The sequence below is a fragment of the Oncorhynchus tshawytscha genome, linkage group LG26 (genome assembly GCF_018296145.1).
Source record: "Oncorhynchus tshawytscha isolate Ot180627B linkage group LG26, Otsh_v2.0, whole genome shotgun sequence".
NCBI classification, from domain to species: domain Eukaryota; kingdom Metazoa; phylum Chordata; class Actinopteri; order Salmoniformes; family Salmonidae; genus Oncorhynchus; species Oncorhynchus tshawytscha.
Window position 1 is genome coordinate 16,857,973 of NC_056454.1, and position 5,917 is coordinate 16,863,889.

Below are 5,917 nucleotides of genomic sequence, written 5' to 3' on the forward strand. Positions count from 1 at the left end.
GGGAGGGGTTAACATTTGTTTTGACATAGAGAAGCCACAGCAGTTGACAGTGCTGGAGAGACTAAAAAACGGCTTTTTGCATTTCATCAGACAATTTAGCTAACTACGTTGTGTATCTGTGACATCTCCGTGTGAAATGGTGTGACTGATCATCAACTGTGAGTCTCTTTTCAAATATCTGCTACTAAATTCACGTTGTATTAGATAAACCAGAGACTTATATTTACCCAATATAAGGCTCTGAGATAGCTAGGCTATGTCAGTGATAGCAACATGAAAATGCATAATGACTAGATATGTTCTCCTTGAGGCTTGGCAGTGTTTTCCTGCCTTGGTTTTTACAGTCAGCATTACAGCAGTGCCTTCCCTTCCCTGTCTGATACACATTCCCTCTGCAACTACCCACTTGTATAAACACTTCAAAACAAGTGTACAGTAAATAGGTCTTGTGACTTGCTGAGTTAATTGCAACTTGGGTGGAGTTGTCGTAAAGGCCATGAGGCTTATGTGGAAAGAACAGAACAGATGGGGAGAGGATTCAGATTGAGACAAAGAGACAGGGTCTATTAGAGTTTGCGACACCCTCTTTTCACGCCACTTTGATACAGCTAACCCTAACCCTTTCCTAACCTTAATCTAATTATCCTTACCTGCTACTATGTTAATTATCCCAACCTGCTGTGTAAGTTCTCCGAACTTGCTACGGAAAAGTAACTTATCGTCGTAGCTGTATCAAAGTGGCGTGAAAATAGTGTTGCTCATTAGAGTTTGCAAATGAAGCATGAGTCAGCATATTTCTAAAATAAAAAATACCGAAGGTTATATGCCTTCAGTATTCCCCATTCAAACCTGTATATTTTGTCATTATGAAGTACTTTTAAACCCATGAAATATGTCAGTTCAATTAGTTCTTCGCTCTTCAGCAAAGTAGGAGGGGTGCTCACTGCTCAACGACAATGACAGGAATCAAATAATTGGGCTTATACACAGGAAAAACTTAGAGTTCTATGGCACTATAATACATGGTGTTGGAGCACTCAATGAAATATGTGGATACGCTTTATTTGAATCCTCTGTCAGGGTTACATAATGTGATCATAACACTGACATAGCCGTTGGAATATCTAAAGTCAGTTGAGAGAAGCTACATGACTGTTAACCAGTATATGTAGGCCCACACACTACCTGTTGAATTCCACTTCACATATACATGGTGTTCATTCAGGCACACTTTTCAAGGAGAGAAGTCAATAGGGGTTGAATTCTATTTACACTATAACAAATGCTGGAATAAAAACAACCCAATATGGGTTCTTTTGTAACCCAGTGCTGGGTAAATATTGGACAGAACACACACTGGGTTGTTTTTGACCCAGCCAGTTGGGTTGCTTGAATAACCCAACATATATATATTTTATACACAGTACCAGTCATAAGTTTGGCCACACCTACTCATTCAAGGGTTTTTCTTTATTTGTACAATTGTCTAATAGTGAAGACATCAAAACGATGAAATAACACATATGAAATAATGTAGCAACGAAAAAAGTGTTAAACAAATCAAAATATATTTAATATTTGAGATTCTGCAAAGTTGCCACCCTTTGCCTTGATGACAGCTTTACACACTCTTGGCATTCTGGAATACTTTTCCAACAGTCTTCAAGGAGTTCCTATATATCCTCAGCACTTGGCAGCTTTTCCTTCACTCTACCATCTAACTCACCCCAAATCATCTAAATGATTTTGAGTTCAGGTGATTGTAGAGGCCAGGTCATCTGATGCAGCACTCCATCACTCTCCTTCTTGGTCAAATAGCCCTTACACAGCCTGGAGGTGTGTTGGGTCATTGTCCTGTTGAAATGATAGTCCCACTCAGCAAATACCAGGTGGGATGGCATGTTGCTGCAGAATGCTGTGGTAGCCATGCTGGTTAAGTGTGGTATGATTTCTAAATAAATCACTGACAGTGTCACCAGCAAAACACCCCCACACCTTCACACCTCCTCCTCCATGCTTCATGGTAGGAACCACAAATGCAGAGATCATCTGTCCACCTACTCTGCATCTCACAAAGATAAAGAGTAGGTGTTCAAACTTTTGACTGGCACTGTATATGGTACTGAATATTTCCTTTATTATTTTCCACTAACCCAACCACCCCTCCCCTAATTGGAGTAAACTAATGAAAAACACAACTTGGGCTTCTACTTCAGCTTATACAGTTGAAGTCGGACGTTTACATACACCTTAGCCAAATGCATCCAGTTTTTCACAATTCCTGGCATTTAATTATAGTAACAATTCCCTGTCTTAGATCAGTTAGGATCACCACACTCTTCTAAGAATGTGAAATATCAGAATAATAGTAGAGAGAATTATTTATTTCAGCTTGTATTTCTTTCATCACATTCCCAGTGGGTCAGAAGTTTACATACACTCAATTAGCATTTGGTAGCGTTGCATTTAAATTGTTGAACTTGGGTCAAATGTTTCGGGTAGCCTTCCACAAGCTTCCCACAATAAGTTGGCTGAATTTTTGCCCATTCCTCCTGACAGAGCTGGTGTAACTGAGTCAGGTTTGTAGGCCTCCTTGCTCGCACACACCTTTTCAGTTCTGCCCACAAATTTTCTATAGGATTGAGGTCAGGGCTTTGTGATGGCCACTCCAATACCTTGACTTTGTTGTCCTTAAGCCATTTTGACACAACTTTGGAAGTATACTTGGGGTCATTGTCCATTTGGAAGACTCATTTGCGACCAAGCATTAACTTCCTGACTGATGTCTAGAGATGTTGCTTCAATATATTCACATCATTTTCCTCCTCATGATGCCATCTATTTTGTGAAGTGCACCAGTCCCTCCTGCAGCAAAGCACCCCCCCAACATGATGCTGCCACCACCGTGCTTCACGGTTGGAATGGTGTTTTTCGGCTTGCAAGCCCCCCCCCCCATTTCAAATCACCCAGCAGTGCTATCTGTAGAGTTAGCCCCAGGTAAATGTTGCAATTCTTTAGCAATTCCTGGACCTGTGACCAAAGATAAGCTACATATGGACATTTCCAAGATAAATTATCTAAAGAGAAAAAATGAATCCGGGGTCGCTTTGCGTATCAGTTCATAAACTGTCCATTTTTTGGTCCTTAAATGAAACGGGTATACTTTTTTTTATTTATCTCAATTGTCTTTAACCAAATTTGGTCTTTAATGCAGGGCCGACAGACAAGTCCTTTACTTTTCCCCCCTTCTAATTGTGTCTCCCATTTTTGAGGTAATTCTGCAATTAGTTGGTTGTAATTTTGGGTAGAGCAGACATTTCCTAGCAGTACTACTTAATTCTCTGAGAGTGAGGTGTGTATATAGCATTTAGGGAAAAAAACATGATTATTTGTCTCTCTGAAATGAAACCATCGAGTGATAGATTTTAAACAAATACATGTGTGTCATACCATGATTGGATAGTGAAAAAACACACCGATCTCTTTCATAATTCCTTTAAGCAATAAAAGCTCATTTGGATATATAGCGTTTTGGAATAAAACTCTTCAATTGCTCCCATCACTCCTATTACTGTATGTGTGTTTCATTCTATCTATCTCTCTTCTATTCTATGACAGACTATCCAAAATCACACATACTGACCACTTGTATGGATGTTACTCCTCCCATAGGAACAGTTAATTGACTGAAAATTATTCTTCCTTCAGCCTGCAGTTACGTGTTGCGGCGCATCCGGGCTGCAGTGAGAAGGGGAGAGCAGCCAGAGAAGCCCACCGCAGAATGTAGCCAGGCCAAGGGTGAGTGGGCTCAGCTGGGGCAAGAGGAGGCCTGGAGGTCCTTGGGCTCTGGGGGTCAGGGGGATGCTGCTCAGACAACAAATTGTTAGATTTAGGCCCCATATCAGCTGATTGATATTGCCTGAAAGATGACCTGAAACATGCTGCACAGATAATGATAATGATACGGTTTGCTTTTGTCTTATGAAAGTCATATATACCTGGATCCTGTGTGAATGTCTGTGTGTTTCGATGGGTATGTGCGTTCATGCATGCTTGTACAGACTCAAGTGAACAGGATTATAAGAAATGTTGTTTTCTTTTGCTTTTGTACTCCATGTTTGTCCAAGGCTGTATGGTGAGATGTGTTTTTGCTGGGATTAAAATTGAATCCTGTGTGTGTGTGTGTGGGGGGGGGCAAGAACGACGGCTATTTTAATAAGCTCGGGGTTAGCTTTAGGGTTAGGGTTACAGTTAGGGTTAGAATTATGGTTAGGGGTTAGGTTTATGGGTTAGGAGTTAGTTACAGTTAGGGGTTAAGGTCAGGGTTAAGGTTAGGGCTAGGGTTAAGGGAAACTAGGATTTTGAATGGAAATTAATTTTAGGTCCCCAAAAGGATATTAAAACATATGTGTGTGTTTATGTGAGTGTGTGTGTGAGTGTGTGTGTGTGTGTGTGTGTGTGTGTGTGTGTGTGTGTGTGTGTGTGTGTGTGTGTGTGTGTGTGTGTGTGTGTGTGTGTGTGTGTTTATGTGTGTGCGTGCGTGCATGCATCGAACACAGAATGTTGATTTTGACACACACACACACACACACACACACACACACACACACACACACACACACACACACACACACACACACACACACAGTGTGAGGGTTGTACAAAGCCGAAAATCTGCAAAGAGATGACATTTAACAAATCAATTCCTCTTTAATGTAGGCCTACTGGTGTTTTTCATTATTTCTATGCAGCGTGGAAGGAGGAGGGTATGCAGAAGAATGGACAGGTGGAGCCGGTGTTCAAACCCCTGGCAACGGAGCCGGAACCAGGCCTGAAGGTGGCAGAGTGTGCCTCTGGTGAATGACGTTAGAAAGGGACAGATAGAAAACAGGAGAGAGTGTGGAGGAAGGGATGAGAGCAACAACTGTGTAAAAGATGCACTGACTCAGTTGCATTATTATCTGTTTTCTGTAAGACTATAGCAGCAACCTCATATGTTGTCCTATCACATGCTATGGAGAGACGGCCACTGCATTAACTTATGCTTGCTCATGCCAGGTCAGTATGAGGAATTACATGCATGTACTGCATGTTTTCTCTGGCTCAGTATGAAATTGTATGACACTGACCTTGCACATACAGATGCATTCACCTGCTAGTACAACAGATCACATTTACTGTGGAAAAATTATTCACACATTAGGTGCACACACACACACACTCTTCCCCTCCCACTCCTCTCCTGTGGCCAGGTCTCTGTCCTCTAAGGTAGTTGAAGGTCAGAGTAAAAGAGTAACAAGCAGTAGCAGGCAACGAAGAGAATGATTGCCTGGACATCAATTCCCCACCAGAGGAAATGCCCAGGCAGGAAAACATAAACAAACCTTCTGCTGTTCATAAAGATACTGCCTCTATTTTTCACTGTATTCTGGGAGATGTGCATTTTCAATAAACAAAGTACTCTTGCCTCCAGTGTGTTTCTGGGTTTCATCAATCATTTTTTAAACATTGAGCAGCAAAGAGCACACACAGCACATGACTTCCATAATACATATCAGGATTATTGTTTAATAATGTGTTGAAGTAAAAAAAAATTAAAAAACACTCTCACACACTCACATAGACGCATATGCACACTCACACTCCCTCTATCTATCTCCCTCCCTCCCTCTGTCTCTCTCATCCTCCCTCTCGGACACACCATTTTTTATCAGTTGCATGCTTAGAGGAAATACACCATGAATAACATTATCTGGTGTGGGTTGACAACACATAATTACATTGCCTTCAGAAAGTATTCCTACCTCTTGACTTATTCCACCTTATGTTGTGTTACAACCTGAATTCGATATGGACTAAACATATATATTTTTTTTTTTCACCTACCTACAAACAAAACCAAATAATAACAAAGTGT

At 41.0% G+C, this 5,917-nt stretch overlaps 1 long non-coding RNA gene across 1 annotated transcript; it reads left to right on the top strand.

Moving 5' to 3' along the window:
- LOC112225271 lies at positions 1-5,472 on the top strand. The gene is made up of 3 exons (XR_002949554.2): positions 1-158; positions 3,709-3,798; positions 4,752-5,472. It is a non-coding gene; the product is annotated as an uncharacterized LOC112225271 (long non-coding RNA).
- The last annotated feature ends 445 nt before the right edge of the window (positions 5,473-5,917 follow it).